Here is a 17,477-nt window from a genome sequence, read left to right as displayed (position 1 = left end):
AGGTTTTTTTTAACTTTCTTACTTAGTCCCCATATAGGACTTTAAACTTTCTTAGTCTGAATGCTGGTTTTATACATTGCCATGCACCAACATGGCAATGCATTATACTGTCACTGTCAGACTGGTAGATCGCCGGTCACCGCACATGGCAGACTCGGAGGTCATCATGTGACCTTCGGCTGCCAATGACAAAACTCGGCTCCCCTGTGATAGTGTCACAGTGAGCCGGAGAGGTAAGAGAAGGACCACACTGCTTCTCTTTTTCTTTTTTTTTTATAAACTGTTCATTTATTAGTAAGAATTTTTCATTTAAACATAAAACTGCAAAGTTGTACAGACAATACTTTATGGACTAGGGGCAGACAAAGGGAAAAAGGGGAAGAGAAGAGCAGGAAGGATAACCAACATGTGAGACATGCAAAACACCTGAGCAATTAAAAAAAAAAAAAGGTAGATATTTTTTGTTCTAACAACTAGTTACGACTGTCCATAAAAAGATTCCAGGCCGACCATGTTCGTTACGATATTTTCGTCGGAAATTATGCAATACACAGCATGCTTTCACCACTCTATCCACAGTAGATATTTCTATCTGAATTGCGGTATGTAAAACACGCCATTGGCTTCACATGATGCCGAAGGTACACTCGACATACCTTCTGGCTCTACTTAGTCTGTAATTAAATATGCGCTTACTAGCATCCAAACCTCGCCTGGGATATGGACGTAGCAGATTGGGGAGAAGTGGGAATGCCTCATCTGCTACAAAAACAAAAGGTGTGGGTTCTTCTGAGCCAGGTAATGGTTTAGGCTGTGGGAAAACATCATTGTTAATTATAATTTGATTCCAAAACTCAGAATTTTGCAGAATTCTAGAATCCCCTGTGCTTCCATAGGAACCGACATCTATGGCTATAAAATTATAATTTGAATCAGCTACAGCCATTAGTACAATAGAAAAAAATTTATAATTAAAAAATGTAGATCATGATCTAGGTGGTTGTTGAATGCGAATATGTTTGCCATCTATAGAACCGAGACAATTTGGAAAGTTGACTTTTTCTTAAAATTTTTTAGCAACATTCATCCATAACTCATTATTTGGCATTGGCATCACAATTGGAGTTAGAATTTTCCATATTGCTCCACGGGTTTCATTTACGATTTCCGAAATTGTCATTTTACCAAGGCGAAATTGTAAATGCAGCGAGGCAAAGCTTTCGCCAGTAGCCAGAAATCTGTGATTTTTAAGTTTAAAAAATTTAAAATAATTATTAATATAAAAATTAATTTAAAAAATAACATGAAAAAATTAAAAAACAATTTAAAAAAAAAACAAAAAACCTTAAAGTAACAAGAAGTCTTTCCTCAGCTGATATTGCTTGCCGCATAAACATGTCTGCATGGGTGATTTCTGAACGTACAAGCGACAGCAAATCATCAAAACCATGTATTGGTAGCAAAAAGCTATGAATTTATCACCATACCTTTAATGTTGAAAAATGTGCATAATTAATTTCAAAATAAAAACTATCTCATTAATAATTTTCAAAAAAAAACATGCTTGCATTATAAGAATTCTCAAATATAAATTAAAAAAATTTTTTTTTACAAAAAACAACACAAAGGTTACATAATTAAAGAAATCAGCATGAAGCCTTTACATCGTTTACACATAACTTACTTGCGCAACTCACAATAAAAATTATTGAAGTGTCCTTTTTGATGTCTCTCCCTTAATAGAGGATGTACCCACATTCCGGTCAAATTTTGCAGCTGCTGTTAAATATAAATATTATTAAATTTAATTTAAAATAAGCAAAATTTAAGAAACATTTAATGTTAAATTTAAAATTAAATAAAAAAATATTAATTTTAAAACACACACCTGCATCCTTCTGCGACGATGTAAAAGCATCAAGATCAAGAATAAACAATGCCTTTGAGATCTTCTTAAACGTATTGTTCCTCTGATGCCTGGCATAGTTAGATCATCAGTAGATGTCTATTTCTACCATTTTTTTTTTTTTTTCCAAATACTTCACGAATTGAACAAACAACTTTATTTCTTTAAAATCAGTGCGCACAAACACAGCCTTTTAATTACGATCAAAACGCACATAGAAATATAACAAAAAGCACACCACACGCATCACAAAAGCGATGGAAAAGCAACGCAAACAGATGTATTTTAGCTGCTTCTATGGGCAAAAAGCCAAAAAGACAAAAATCAACTTGGGCATCAATTAGCGTTTTTACATGCGTTTAGAACAACGCAAAGTGCGGTCATACCCTAACGGTGCCCAAAGGCGAAACATTGAGAAGGTAGTTAAAGGGGTCCAAAGCGACCCAATACCCCAAAATTCCACTGATCAATCTCTCCACCTCTCTCCAAAAGGGAACAAGGACCTCACAGTCCCAAAACATATGCGTGAGAGATCCCTTATCGTTTGCACATCTCCAACATTGGTCCGATGTGTTAGGAAAAAGCCTACTGAGGACCTCCAGGGTATGGAACCAATGCATTAACATTCTGTACTTCTTTTCCTTTCGTGTAGTGCATATAGAAGTCTTTGCCGCTCGATCGCAGATGGCCTGCCACATCGGTTTCGGTATCACCCTTCCCAGATATGTCTCCCACTTCGTCATATACAAATGTTGTATTTCTGTGTGTGAAGTAAGCATGTCATATAAGCGAGAGATTAGCCCCTTTGTTGAAGCGCCCTGCCTGCATAGGCCCTCGAACAGGGTGAGCTTAGAAAACGTAGTGGACTTGATCATAGAAATGTCCAAATGATATATTTGTGCGTATGTATAAAAGGCCTCCCTAGGAATTCCAAATCTCTCTCGCAAGGTTGAGAAAGGTAGAATTGTATTTATGCAGGGATCTATTAAATCTTTTAAAGTGGAAAAGCCTTGCACGAATCCATGGGTCAATTACGTTATCATCGGCGCTATCCTTCAAAGCTGGAGTATATAAAAATGGCGTCAGTGGGGACCCAGCCGAAGTGAGTGGAAAGATTTTTATAGCCATCCGCCAGATACATCTGGTAAGTGCTATAAGTCCAGAAGGAGTGCGTCTGGGGGACAAGGAGAGCCCATCCATAGTAGGGCAGCATGGACGGGGGCCAGCCAAGCTCGTTCCACTTCCATCCACCTACCCACCGAGGACAAACTGGCCCACATAGGGACACTTCTCAGGTGTGTAGCTACGTAATACTTCCACGTCTGAAAAGACACCGCCGCTCCGGTCACCTCCACGCAGCTAATGAGATGAGTAGCGCGATCAGCTGCTGTCACTGAGGTTACCCGCGGCCACCGCTGGATCCAGCGGTGGCCGCGAGTTACCTGACTGACAGCAGCTGATCGCGCTACTCATCTCATTAGCTGCGTGGAGGTGACCGGAGCGGCGGTGTCTTCTGCTGCTCCTGTCAGCTCCATGCAGCAGAGCTGGAAGCGACGCTGGAGGTCCGTGGATTACGCCGGACATGGAGGGTTTGTCGGGGTTAATAAATTTGTAATGAGGGAATTTGTTTGTGTTTTTTATTTCTAATAAAGGATTTTTTTCGGGTGTGTGTGTTTTTTTACTGTCACTTACAGATTAATCATGGAAGGTGTCTCAAAGACGCCTGACATGATTAATCTAGGACTTATTGGCAGCTATGGGCTGCCAATAACTCCTTATTACCCCGATTTGCCAACGCACCAGGGTAAATCGGGAAGAGCCGGGTACAGCCCCAGAACTGTCGCATATAATGTATGCGGCAATTCTGGGCGGCTGCTGACTGATATTGTTAGGGTGGGGGGCTCCCCATAACGTGGAGCTCCCCATCCTGAGAATACCAGCCTTCAGCCGTATGGCTTTATCTGGCTGGTATTAAAATGGGGGGGACCGCACGCCGTTTTTTTTAATTATTTATTTATTTTTTTCACTGCACAGTATAGACACGCCCACCGGCTGCTGTGATTGGGTGCAGTGAGACAGCTGTCACTCAGCGTGGTGGGCGTGTGTGACTGCAACCAATCATAGGCACCGGTGGGGGGAGAAAGCAGGGAATACGAGATTGTTTAATGAGCGGCCGGCTTTTTCAAATTAGAAAAAGCCGCCAAAGCAGTGTGAACGCCGTGCAGCGCCGGTGATCGGGGAACGGTGAGTATGAGAGAGGGGGGGACACTTCAGTCACTCGGGTGTGACTCCTTCACAGGTGACCGCTAATCAGTACACGGCACACAGACAGAGCCGCAGCATGACTATGAAGTCGGGTGAAGTTCACCCGAGTTCATTCTCATCCCGCTACTCTGTCTTCCGACATGTAGTAACGACATTTTGCATCACACACGTACATTTTACACGGACAACACATACACATGTCAGTTATTTCACTCACGCACACACGGACATTCCACACGCACATACGGCTAGCATACGGGATACACACGCAGGCCACACATACCATAAAAACGGACCTAAAAAACGGAAAACGGACCCGAAAAATGGCCCGTTTTACACGGATGTGGTTTTCACGGATGTGTGGCGGAGCCCTAATACAGCTCCTACTGTTTAGGAAGGCTTTGTAAAGAATTTGGGGGGTCAGTATACAGATTTTTGCCCATTCATCCAGAAGAGCATTGATCAGGTCAGTCACTGATGTTGGATGGAGGACCTGGCTTGCAATCTCTAGGTCATCCCGGAGGTGTTTGATGGAGTTAGGGTGCACTCACATTAGTGTTTTATTCTCATTTCTGGGAGGGAGAATGAACATGAAACAGAAATTCAGGAATAGATTTTTTTTTTTACGATGTTCACTGTTTGGTAAAAGTAACAGCACAGGTTTATTCTTAGGGTCAGTAAGATTACAGCGGCACCACATTGATATCATTTTTTTATGTTTTGTTGGTTTTACACAATAAAAACTTGTTTTAAAAAAAGATTTTTTTTGCATTGCTGTATTCTCAGACCTATAACTTTTTTATTTTTCCGCTGATAGAGCTGGTTGGCAGCTTGATTATTATGGGACAAGATGTAGTTTTCAGTAATACAACTTTTATTTATGTTCAACTTTTTGATTGCGTTTTATTCCACTTTTTTTCTGCAATAAAATGAAAAAGTAGTTTTTTGCCAATTTTTTTTAAAACTGGTCACTAAAGGGATTGAATAGTGTGACAGTTTTATAGATCAGGTCATACTGGACAAGTCGATACCATATATGTCTACTTTTTTTGTTTCTTTTTGTTTTTGTATAAATAATACTTTTGTCTGTGACTTTTTTTCTTTTTGTTGGGATTTTTAAGTTTTTTTTTTTACTTTCTTACTAAAGTCCGCTTTACACGCTGCGACATCACTCAAGCGATCTCGTTGGGGTCACGGAATTTGTGACGGCCATCCGGTCGCTTTAACGATGCCGTTACGTGGGACACCTTTGGGCGATTTTGCATCGTTGCAAAAATGTGCAAAATCTCTCATCGGTGACATGGGGGTCCATTCTCAAATATCGTTGCTGCAGCAGTAACGACGTTGTTCCTCATTCCTGCGGCAGCACACCTCGGTAAGTGTGACACCGCAGGAACGAGGAACCTCTCCTTACCTGCCTCCCGCCCGCAATGCGGAAGGAAGGAGGTGGGCGAGATGTTCATCCCGCTCATCTCTGCCCCTCCGCTTCTATTGGGCGGCGGTTCAGTGACGCAGCTGTGACGACGCAGGGCAGGTAAGTAGTGTGACGGGTCTGGGCGATGTTGTGCGCCACGGGCAGCGATTTGCCCATGTCGCACAACCGATGGGGTACCCACGCTAGCGATATTGGTCACGATATTGCAGCGAGTAAAATGGCCTTTAGTCCCCATATAGGACTTTAACCTTTCTTAGTCTGAACGCTGGTTTTATACATTGCCATGCACCAGCATGGCAATGGATTACTGTCACTGTTACACTGGTAGATCGCCTGTCACCGCATATGGCTGACTCGGAGGTCATCATGTGACCTTCGGCTGCCATGACAAAACTCGGCTCCCCTGAGATAGTGTCACAGTGAGCCGGAGAGGTAAGAGAAGGACCACACTGCTTCTCTTTTTTTTTTTTTATAAACTGTTTATTTATTAGTAGAAAACTGTGGAAAGAAAGCGCACATAGGGTTTTATCCGATAAAAATAGGTGCAGGGAATAGGACAGGTACTCACCTGCTTTAGTTGTGACAGGCACAACTCCTTGTCAGCACGGAATGAATGAATACAAAGGTGGTCAGCTGCACCCCCGATGATGCAACAGGATAGGGCATGGTTAAAAGAAATCGTGTTAAATGCTGCGCTAAAAAACACAAATCAAAGGTATATTGTGAATTCCTTTTCTTTATTTTCACAGGTCAACGCGTTTCAAAGGCATATCCGCCTTCTTCATCAGGACAAAAAGCCAGAAAGGAACAGCATAACCAAATGCTTATGGTTATGCTGTTCCTTTCTGTTTTTTTGTCCTGACGAAGAAGGCAGATATGCCTTTGAAACGCGTTAACCTGTGAAAATAAAGAAAGGAATTCACGATATATCTTTGATTTGTGGTTTTTAGCGCAGCATTTAACCCAATTTCTTTTAACCATTCCCTATCCTATTTATTAGTAAGAATTTTTCATTTAAACATAAAACTGCAAAGTTGTACAGACAATACTTGTGGACTAGGGGCAGACAAAGGGAAAAAGGGGAAGGGAACAGCAGGAAAGGATAACAAAATGTGATCCATGCAAAACACCTGAGCATTTTTAAAAAAAAAAAAGTAGATATTTTTTGTTCTAACAACTAGTTACTACTGTCCATAAAAAGATCTCAGGCTGGCCATGTTCGTTGAAATTTTTCCAGCTGATTGTTAATGCAGGCAGTAAGGTTTTCTATCAATTTTGTTTCTTGTATCCTCAACTCCAAGTCCTGGAGAGTGGGAGGGAAGGATTTTTTCCAGAATGAGACTATCAAATATTTTGCCAAAGTCAATATGTGGAGGAGCAGCCTGGCTGAATCTTTTAAGGTCCCCAAAGGCGAAACATTGAGAAGGTAGTTAAACAGGTCCAAAGCGACCCCATACCCCAAAACTCCACTGATCAATCTCTCCACCTCTCTTCAAAAGGGAACAAGGACCTCGCAGTCACAAAACATATGAGTGAGAGATCCCTTATCGTTTGCGCATCTCCAACATTGGTCCGATGTGTTAGGAAAAAGCCTACTGAGGACCTCCAGAGTATGGTACCAATTCATTAACATTTTGTACTTTTTTTCCTTTCGTGTAGTGCATATAGAAGTCTTTGCCTCTCGATCGCAGATGGCCTGCCACATCGGTTTCGGTATCACCCTTCCCAGATATGTCTCCCACTTCGTCATATACAAATGTTGTATTTCTGTGTGTGAAGTAAGCATGTCATGTAAACGATTTTTTATATGCCATCTTCGACATTGGGAACATGAACAGGAGCACTGCCTGGCACTGAGACATCCGTTACAGCTTTCACCACCCTGAGCACCACTTCCCAGAAGGCAATAAGAATCGGACAAGACCACCAAATGTGAGTCATCGTCGCCTCTTCCAGTTCACATCTCCAGCACAGGCTAGACACCCATGGAACCCACTTATGCAAGGCCACAGAAACATGGTACCAGACCAATTCACAAAAAAACCCCCAAAGAAACTCATAAAATCACTTCCATTATTGTAATAAGTAAAAAAGAGGAACTACCCTCACACGAGGGTCAAAGTGATAAAGTTTAAAAGGCCATATATTAAATAACAAAGTGCATTCATAAAATTCAAGGACTTAAATGAGCGAGCCTGACTTAATATGCCCCTTATCTGATATGTATAAAAGGTGATTAATCTTCAGTCAGCATCTAGAATGGTCCTATATGGAAATGGAAATCTCAAGGTAATACTGTCACCAACCACTATTAGAAATCCAATTATCCCTTGAGTATACCGTGTTGACTACCAAGAACCAGCCATCGTCCTAGGAACAGTCAGTGTCAAAATATTCTGTATGCCACCCTAGGCAAATAGACCATTGCAAAAAAATGAAATAGCAAAAGCAAGCAACATTCACCTTCTTGAACTATTCCCATAAATACAATGGTGAGGGAATGTCAACCCGACGCGTTTCCCCTCTATAAATATGAGGTTCATTAGGGGTTTATCTTATCAGAGTCAAAGTTGGTTTAAATTCCTAGATAGCATCAAAAAAATACTCATTGAATTTCTATATATCATATACTATCATTTATATGTATCTACTAAGTGTATAGCATCAAGGTATATCCACTGAGTATAACATCACAGATATAATGTGTATCAAAGAGGAATTACCGTATTTTTCGGACTATAAGACGCACCGGACCATAAGTCGCACCCTGGTTTTAGAGGAGGAAAATAGGAAAATAAAATTTTAAGCAAAAAATGTGGTCATGACACACTGTTATGGGGGTAATGTCCCCAAATTCTCTGCTAAGGTACCCCATCCTGGTAATAATCCTCCTGCCTTATATATGTACCCCATCTTGGTATATGCCCTTATCCTGCTATATACTGCCATTCTGCTATATACTGCCATCCTGCTATATGCCCCCATCCTGATATATACTGCCATACTGCTATATGCCCCCATCCTGATATATACTGCCATCCTGCTATATGCCCCCATCCTGCTATATACTGCCATATACTGCCATCCTGATATATGCCCCCATCCTGATATATACTGCCATCCTGGTATATATTCTCATCCTGCTATATATTCTCATCCTGCTATATACCCCATCCATCCTGCTATATACACCCATCCTGCTATATACCCCCATCCTGGTATATTGCATGTATTCTGTATCACACACAAAAAAAAAAAACGCTCCATGTAGCATTGCTTCTCCCCCTGTCTGTGGCGGCAGCAGCGCCACTGGAGTGTGGAGCCATCACCGGTCACTTCCCTGCAGCACCGCTCATCCTCCAATGTGCCGGTCAGCTGACCTGCGTGACTAGTGGCGCGCACAGCGATGACGTCATCGCTGTGCTCACCGCTCTCTACACAGATCAGCTGACCGGCAGACGGGAGGACATCGCGAAGCTGCAGGAGAACGGTGAGTATGTATACTGATTCACTGCACCCCACGCTGATGATGATGTGCGGGGGACAGTGAATACAGCCGCACATGATCACTCCAGGCTGTAGTTGCTAGGGTTGATTACGGTCGGCTGTATAATATGAGCGCACCCCCCCGCACATCATCCCGCCCATCACCCCGCCCACCTGTCAGCGCCGGCTTCAGTGCTGAGACATGGGCGGGAGGATGGGCGTGCATATGTAATTAACGGGCCCATGTGGTCACTGCAGGGGCTGCTACAGCCTGCTCGTGCCCCCGATGACCCGCTCCACCGCAGCACCCTCATTCCCGGCCGCAGCCCTATAGTCAGACCATAAGACGCACCCCTCTCTTTCCTCCAACATTTGGGGGGAAAAAGTGCGTCTTATGGTCCGAAAAATACGGTATACAGTAGAAGAATCTAGCATTATATGTACATATCAATTTTTCAGCAAAAAATCCTGGAATCAGATAGTGGAGCTCATTTCTTAGCTTAAGTTGATGCATTCCATTCTGTCCATGTTGCCTTCTGCTTCCTTTCTATTGATATATGGGGGAATATGGCGTGATTACTGGACCTATCAAGGACTAAATAGATGATCTTAAAATAAATATATATATAAGTCCAACAACAGTCCTACCTATACCATTTAGATATCACCCACAAAGAAAGAGTAAAAAGGGGAGTACTTCACCTCGTTTATGCAGCTGTATGATCCCAGTGCTTATTATAGTAGTAAAAAGTCCCTTGATATCTATATAGGCAGAAATGTGTTGTTTTGGGTGAATGATTCTTAAAAATAAAAAAACAAACCCCAAAACATTGCTGCCTACCTTATGTTGGAGACTGATGCTGCTAAATGTTGTTATGTAGATGTGGCTCCTCCACTGTTCCTTAGTAAAGTAATAGCGTTTACAATCGGGCAGCCCGGTTCTGAACCTCATAACGGAGTCTTGTCCTTTTAGGGACCCACACAAAGCCCCTGAACGAATGCTGCACCTTAGTCCAGAAGGGGGAGGGAATACTGTATATATACTATATATCAAGATAGTCTGGAGGAAATAGAGCAGCCTGGGAAGGGCCGTCATCTTGAGAATACTGATTGTACCAAACCAGGAGAATTCCGTCCTGTCCCAGGCCATCAGACACTCCTCATGTTTAGCCAGCCATGGGTGGAAATTGAGTAGAAACGATCTGAAGAGGTCTGAGAGGATTAGGGTTCCTAAGTAGCCTATGGCCTTACTGGGGGTCCAATGGAAGGGAAAATCAGATTTTAATGACTTTTCCATTTGCTGGGGAAGGGCAACTCCAAGTGCCTCCGTTTTGTCCAAGTTAAGTTTAAAGTTAGACCAATCTCCAAACCACCAGATCACGGACAACAGAGAGGCATGCGAGCTAGTAATATATACCAGCGAGTCATCAGTAAAGGCCGAACATTTGTATTTCCACCACCCTAATACCTCAAACATCCGGGTCCTCACGTATCCCGTGAATAAGATGCTCTATCACCAGCACATAGAGCAGGGGGGATAGAGAGCAGCCCTGATGCGTACCATTACCAATGGAGAATGATTCAGACTGCGCCCCATTAACTTTTATTTTGGCCGAAGAAAACTGGTAAAGTGCAAACACCTTGGACGAGAACCTGGGACCCAAGCGGATTTTATGCAGCCTGGGAGATGGAAAACCAAGAGATCCTGTCAAAGGCCTTCTCTGCATCCAGTGAAAGTATCATAAGGGGTGTCCTATTGGTCCTGGCATAGTTAATGATATTTATGGTTTTAATAGTACTGTTGCGTGACTCCCATTCGGGAACAAAGTCAGCCTAATCCGGATGGATTAGTTTGTGCAAAAGAGGGTTTAGCCTCTTCGCCAGCATCTTAGCGTAAACCTTCAGGTCAGTGTTTAGCAGTGAGATCAGCCGATAGCTTGCACACAATTTGGGATCCTTCCCAGATTTGGGGATCACGAAAATGAACGCCGCGGTAGAGTGGCGGGAGAAGGGGGAGGAGTCAGTCACAGAGTTGAAGGCCGCCAACATGACTGGGAACAATTGCTCTGAGAAGGATTTGTAGAATTTGGAAATAAGGCCATCCGGCCAGGGCTTTTATCACCAGGCACATCGCCAATCATCTTGATCAACTCTTGCAGCAAAAAAGGGGGGTTTCCAACTCCGCAACAGCCTCCGGGTCCAGGAGGGGAAAAGGCGAGGGCAAACCATGGGGTGAGGCCATAGGGGGGGTAAGTTATATAACTTGGCGTAATATGTTTTAAATGCATCAAGGATTTCCGGGTTGGTGTTTACCATGACTTCCCATGAGTTCTTAATACAGGGAACATGATTCAGAGTGATTCTAGCTTTCAATGCTCTTGCCAACATTCTAACTGGTTTTCTCCCAAACTCAGAATCTGCTCTAGCCCACCTGGAGGAGACGCTTAAAGGAAGTCGTACAACATAAGCAGAAAATGCACTGAATAGCGGCACCACACAGTAACAGGAGCAGGTGTACTCGAATCCACGTGGAGTGAAAGTGAAGCAGGACAGCGGTGCTAATCTCCTTTTATAGTCCGAGTAACCGGTCCAAGTTTTAAATAACATAGAAGTCACGGGGCACTCAGCCTTCAGTCCTACATTTATTTTTTTCACTTCAAGGATATAACAGCAAATGAATCCGTGTTATAGCAGAGGAGGGGGAGCGGTAAGGGAGAGCTCTTTGGACGACAGCCGTTTCACGCCGACCAGGCACTTCTATGGGTCCACTTGGAGCTGACAAGCCCAAACTTCATTTTTCAAATGACTAGGGGCGTGTACCAACATTGACTAAGTCAGATGACCATTTTTTTCAAAGATACAAACACCAATGTGCAGATTAAGCGTGATTAAAAACAAAAAATGTGGAGCTAGATGTTAGTCACCCAGAAATACAGACATGTCTAACCTATCATTTAAACATAATACACCTTGTGCCTTGGTATCAATGATCCACCTCGCTTCTCTGCGTAACAGATATTTTTGGCGATCACCCCCAAATTCTGGTATTTTTTCAACTTCCAATCCTATGAATTTTAAGGTACGTGTATCGCCATTATGAACCTCTTGCATGTGTTTAATTAAGTGAGGAGCGCCAATCCCTGTGGTGATAGAACGTATGTGTTCGTGCACTCATACCTGTAAGGGGTGAATGGTCTTACCAATATAAAAACATTGCCATCAGCACAAAAGGGCATATACCGTGTGAGTGGTTTTGCATGTAATAAAATCAGTTACCCGATGATTAATCCTGCCTATCCTGACTAGGTTTATAGTCAGATGTTGGGAACAGTGTGCACAGTGTCCACATTTAAAATTTCCTATCAGAATAATCTGACAGCCAATTCTGTTGCCGCTTTTTTTCTCTGATCCGTCTTTTTACCAAAAAATTGCGCAAAATTTTGTTTCTTTTATGATTAACGGACCATTTTTTGCTTTATCATGTAGATCCTTATTGTTAACCAATAGGTTGATGGCCTTTCTTATTGGATTGTGCATTTTATTAAATTTAAAACTGAACACAAACACCCATATTTTTATTCTTGTGATCTTTATATAGGGTGCCAGGGAAAGTACTGACACCTGTTCATTAGCTCTCAAGGGGTGTCCAATCGGGTCCCAATGATGTCTCCGGTAAGAACTACCGTTCTGCATCAGAAACTCAGCGATTGTCGAACGCAGAGGGTTGTGATCCCCACTTGACCACGGACCATAATTAAATCTCGGTACTGCACAAATCCCAGCAAGCGCCAATGTTTATTTACCATCAGCGATCGTGAACAGGTTAATATTAATATATTTACCCGTTAATTTATTTTTTTGCATTTATTGATTTTGTTTGCTTTATGGCATGTCTCTGAACTTTGAACATCATATTTCTGCTTACAGAATAATATGTGCATTATGCACTTTATTAATGCTATTTATTAAGATTCAAATGTATTCTGTATATATATGCACTTTTATCATATTGCACTTACTTTACAAGCACATTCAGTTTTGCACTATACACTTTTTAACATACGTTTTACACTTACATCTTTTAAGGCTATAAGCATATAGTTCTCTTTTTATGTTCTTAGTATATACACTTTGCACTTTTCAATATATGCTTAAACACTAATATCTTTAAAGGTTATATATAATTTTTAGCTATATTAATACCTTGACATATAGGTTTATGCCATTCCAGCAATACCTTTTAGAGTTACTGTATATACAGTAAAATTTTCCTTATTTAGAATAATTTTATTAGGTTTTTGCACTTCCTTAATATTTTAGTTAGTTACCAATGTTATTTAAGGTTTACACTATTTAAAAGAAAAACCAGTATATATAACAATACCCATAAAATAAATTTTATTAATCATAGATTAAAACCAATTAATTACATCCAAACAAACACAGAATGTGCGTGTAGTGTCTGAGTACACACTTGGTAGAGAGGTATAAGGAGAAAATGTGGAGGCGCCTAAGATGAGTATAATGACAAGATTATTCAAAGTGGACACTGGGGGGTACTATCTTTCCCCCCACTTAGTCCTACCTAACAATGGGGCTTTAAGCACCCTAGTTGTGTGGTGCCCCCATTCCACGGCGGTTCACTCTCTCTGCTCCTATCTACCTTAATAATATTCCACCACCAATCTCCAAAAGTGCAAGGTGCAGTAGAATCAGCACATAGATGCCAGACATACATACATAATGAAAACAGTTGGGAGACTACCGATATATATATAATTATTTCTACTGTATAAAGTATTATCTAGATTAATTAAATATCAAAAGAATACAAATACGGATCTCTGATATTCATGGATGGTTCACAACTTATGTGAATAACCCGCTATGGTCGATATTAGGGTTAATAAACTATAACATACACCTATTATAGGAATGTTATAAACAATAGGTCTATTCCAATACCTCAGGGACAAGTCAGAATCACCCCTATTTAAATAATAAATTGAACAAAATACAGTCCAATGATTAGCTGTATGTCATGTTGATATGACCCTCTGACATTAATAGAAAAATTCACAGCATATATGGGTAACCCACAATAATTAGTATTCAAATGTAAATAATACAGTGGAGTATTGTCATAATTCAGAAGAGGACATCCTACTATTTATTGGTAGTTCTCCTAGGCTACAGTGGATTCAATTAGATGCCACAAATCTCCCAGTCTTCCTATCAATGAATAAATATATGCCTGGTATTCTGTAGATACATATATCATTTACCCTATGCGTTTCCCCCCACTAGTAATCGGGGTTCATCAGGGGATCAGAACATGGCAGCTGGGAGCATAATTTCAGATCGTGCTGGCTCCTTTTTCTCTGTTATGACTGTAGTTATGCTACAATTTCTGGTGACTGACCATCACCATACCATGCACGCCTGATTTTGGTTTGGCAAAATAAATTTGTTTGGGAATAAAAATTATGCGAATCATATGTACTATTAAATATGATCTAAAGATTCATTTATATAAGAGAACTATTGCTTGATTTTCCCAAATTCAGTACTATGCGTCGATAACAGAAAATCTGACTGCTCATTTTATTAATTTTGCTTGTATTATTAATTTATTTATCTTATTTAAGATGCAATTTCTATGAGAAAAAAAAAAAATATTTTCCAAGATTCACTAAAAAATGAATTGTACGTAGGTCATTCCGGTAATTAAGTCCATCTGGGGCACGAGATTTTAGAAGCAGTATCCATTGAGCTTCTCTCAGTAGGAGTTTTTTTTCTCCAGTCCCCTCCGTGGATGGGTTTAAAAACCTTCTCAATGCCTGTAATGGATAGCGATGATAAATCTCCTTGATGTTCCTCAATCAACTGTCTGGATAAACCTTTATTGACTGCGTTTTTTTAAAGTTCTGGTAGTACATCCAATATAAAATTTTTTCATTTGCTGCAGTCCACTTTATAAATTACTTGTGTACTAGAACAATTTATGAAAGATCTAATCCTATATTGTTTAGTATGATTATCAGTAAATAAAGATGTTTTATTAAGGATTTTACAGAGATTACATCTCTGAAAGCCGCATGCAAAGCACCCATTCACACTGAGCCAGTTCTTATTCTGGTTCTCCCATTTATCAAGATGCATGCTGGGGGAGACAATATTGCCCATGTTAGGGGCCTTTTTTGATACAAAATTAATTCCATATTTTATTATAGCCTTTAATTTATCATCCTGATATAATATTTTAGAATAGTTTTTGATAAGGGTGGTAATTTTGTAAAAATCTGTAGAAAAAGTGGTAGAAAAAGTAAATTTGATTTCTATCAAATTTTTTACCTGTATTATTTTTAGATTTTAAATCTGGATATTTCTCTCAATATAATAACGAATCCCAGGACCTACTGGATGCAATGCTAATCGCCCTTTGAATAGTAGTTTGTGAATAACCCCTTTCGGAAAATCTATTTCTCATTATATTGCATTCATCTTGGAAACTGGTCTCATAAGAGAACAGTCGCTGTGCCCGAAGAAATTCCCCCACTGGTAGATTATTAGTAACATGATGTGGATGGCAACTTGTGGCAAACAAAGTGGCATTGCCAGCTGTTGGTTTGCGAAAAAGTTTGCTCTGTATGGTACCAGTACTGGCATTTCCTTCCAAACAAATATCCCAAAAAAGGGGCTTCTACAGAGTAGGATGACAGAGCAAATTTTAAATTAAATTCGTTGGCATTTAAATACTCTTTGAATACATTCAGGTTTTCATTCTCACAAGTGGCATGCCAGATAATGACTATATCATCTACAGTCATGGCCAAAAATTTTGAGAATGACACCAAAATTATATTTTCACATGATCTGTTGCCCTCTGGTTTTTAATTGTGTTTGTCTGATGTTTACATCACATACAGAAATATAATTGCAATCATATTATGAGTTCCAAAAGGTTATATTGACAGTTAGAATGAGTTAATGCAGCAAGTCAATATTTGCAGTGTTGACCCTTCTTCAGGGCCTCTGCAATTCTCCCTGGCATGCTCTCAATCAACTTCTGGACCAAATGCTGACTGATAGCTGTCCATTCTTGCATAAGCAATGCTTGCATTTTGCCAGAATTTGTTGGGTTTTGCTTGTCCACCCAAATTACAATTTGCCATTGGCAACTAGAAACCCTAAACTAAAGACTGACCTATTTAAAATTTAACTTAATTCATTATTTAAGGACATACAAATTAAAACCACTAAACATTGTGGTCTATCTCTGATTGATATAATTAATCGTTCCTTATGGAGTAGTTTCTTATCCAGACCGAAGTCTGTGAGTAATCACTATATCATTCCTATCATGAATGACCACTAATGTTCGCTATTTAAAAGACATAAAGCAATAGCCTTTGTTTGTCCACCTGTCTCTTGATGATTGCCCACAAGTTCTTAATGGGATTAAGATCTGGGGAGTTTCCAGGCTATGGATCCAAAATCTCTATGTTTTGTTCCATGAGCCATTTAGTGATCACCTTTGCTTTATGGCAAGGTGCTCCATCATGCTGGAAAAGGCATTGTTGGGCGTCAAACTGCTCTTGGACAGTTGGGAGAAGTTGCTCTTGGAGGACATTCTGGTACCATTCTTTATTCATCGCTGTGTTTTTAGGCAAGACTGTGAGTGAGCCGATTCCCTTGGCTGAGAAGCAACCCCACACATGAATCGTTTCAGGATGCTTAACAGTTGGCATGAGACAAGACTGGTGGTAGCGCTCACCTCTTCTACTCCTAATAAGCTGTTTTCCAGATATCCCAAACAATCAAAAAGGGGATTCATCTGAGAAAATGACTTTCCCCAGTCCTCAGCAGTCCACTCCCTGTACCTTTTGCAGATTATCAGTCGGTCCCTGATGTTTTTTTCTAGAGAGAAGTGGCTTCTTTGCTGCCCTCCTTGAAACCAGGCCTTACTCAAAGAGTCTCCCCCTCACAGTGCGTGCAGAAGCACTCACACCAGCCTGCTGCCATTGCGGAGTTAGCTTGGCACTGCTGGTAGTCCGATCCCGCAGCTGAAACAGTTTTAAGATACGGTCCTGGCGTTTCCTGGTCCTTCTTGGGTGCCCTGGAGCCTTTTTGGCAACAATGGAAGCTCTCTCCTTGAAGTTCTTGATGATGCGATAGATTGTTGACTGAGGTGCAATTTTTGTAGCTGCGATACTCTTCCCTGTTAGGCCATTTTTGTGCAGAGCAATGATGGCTGCACGTGTTTCTTTAGAGATAACCATGGTTAACTGAAGAGAAACAATGATACCAAGCACCAGCCTCCTTTTAAAGTGTCCAGTGGTGTAATTCTTACTTAATCATGACTGATCGCCAGCCCTGTCCTCA

The sequence above is a fragment of the Anomaloglossus baeobatrachus genome, chromosome 1 (genome assembly GCF_048569485.1).
Source record: "Anomaloglossus baeobatrachus isolate aAnoBae1 chromosome 1, aAnoBae1.hap1, whole genome shotgun sequence".
In the NCBI taxonomy this organism is placed as follows: Eukaryota; Metazoa; Chordata; class Amphibia; order Anura; family Aromobatidae; genus Anomaloglossus; species Anomaloglossus baeobatrachus.
Note: the sequence above shows the minus strand (reverse complement) of the source record.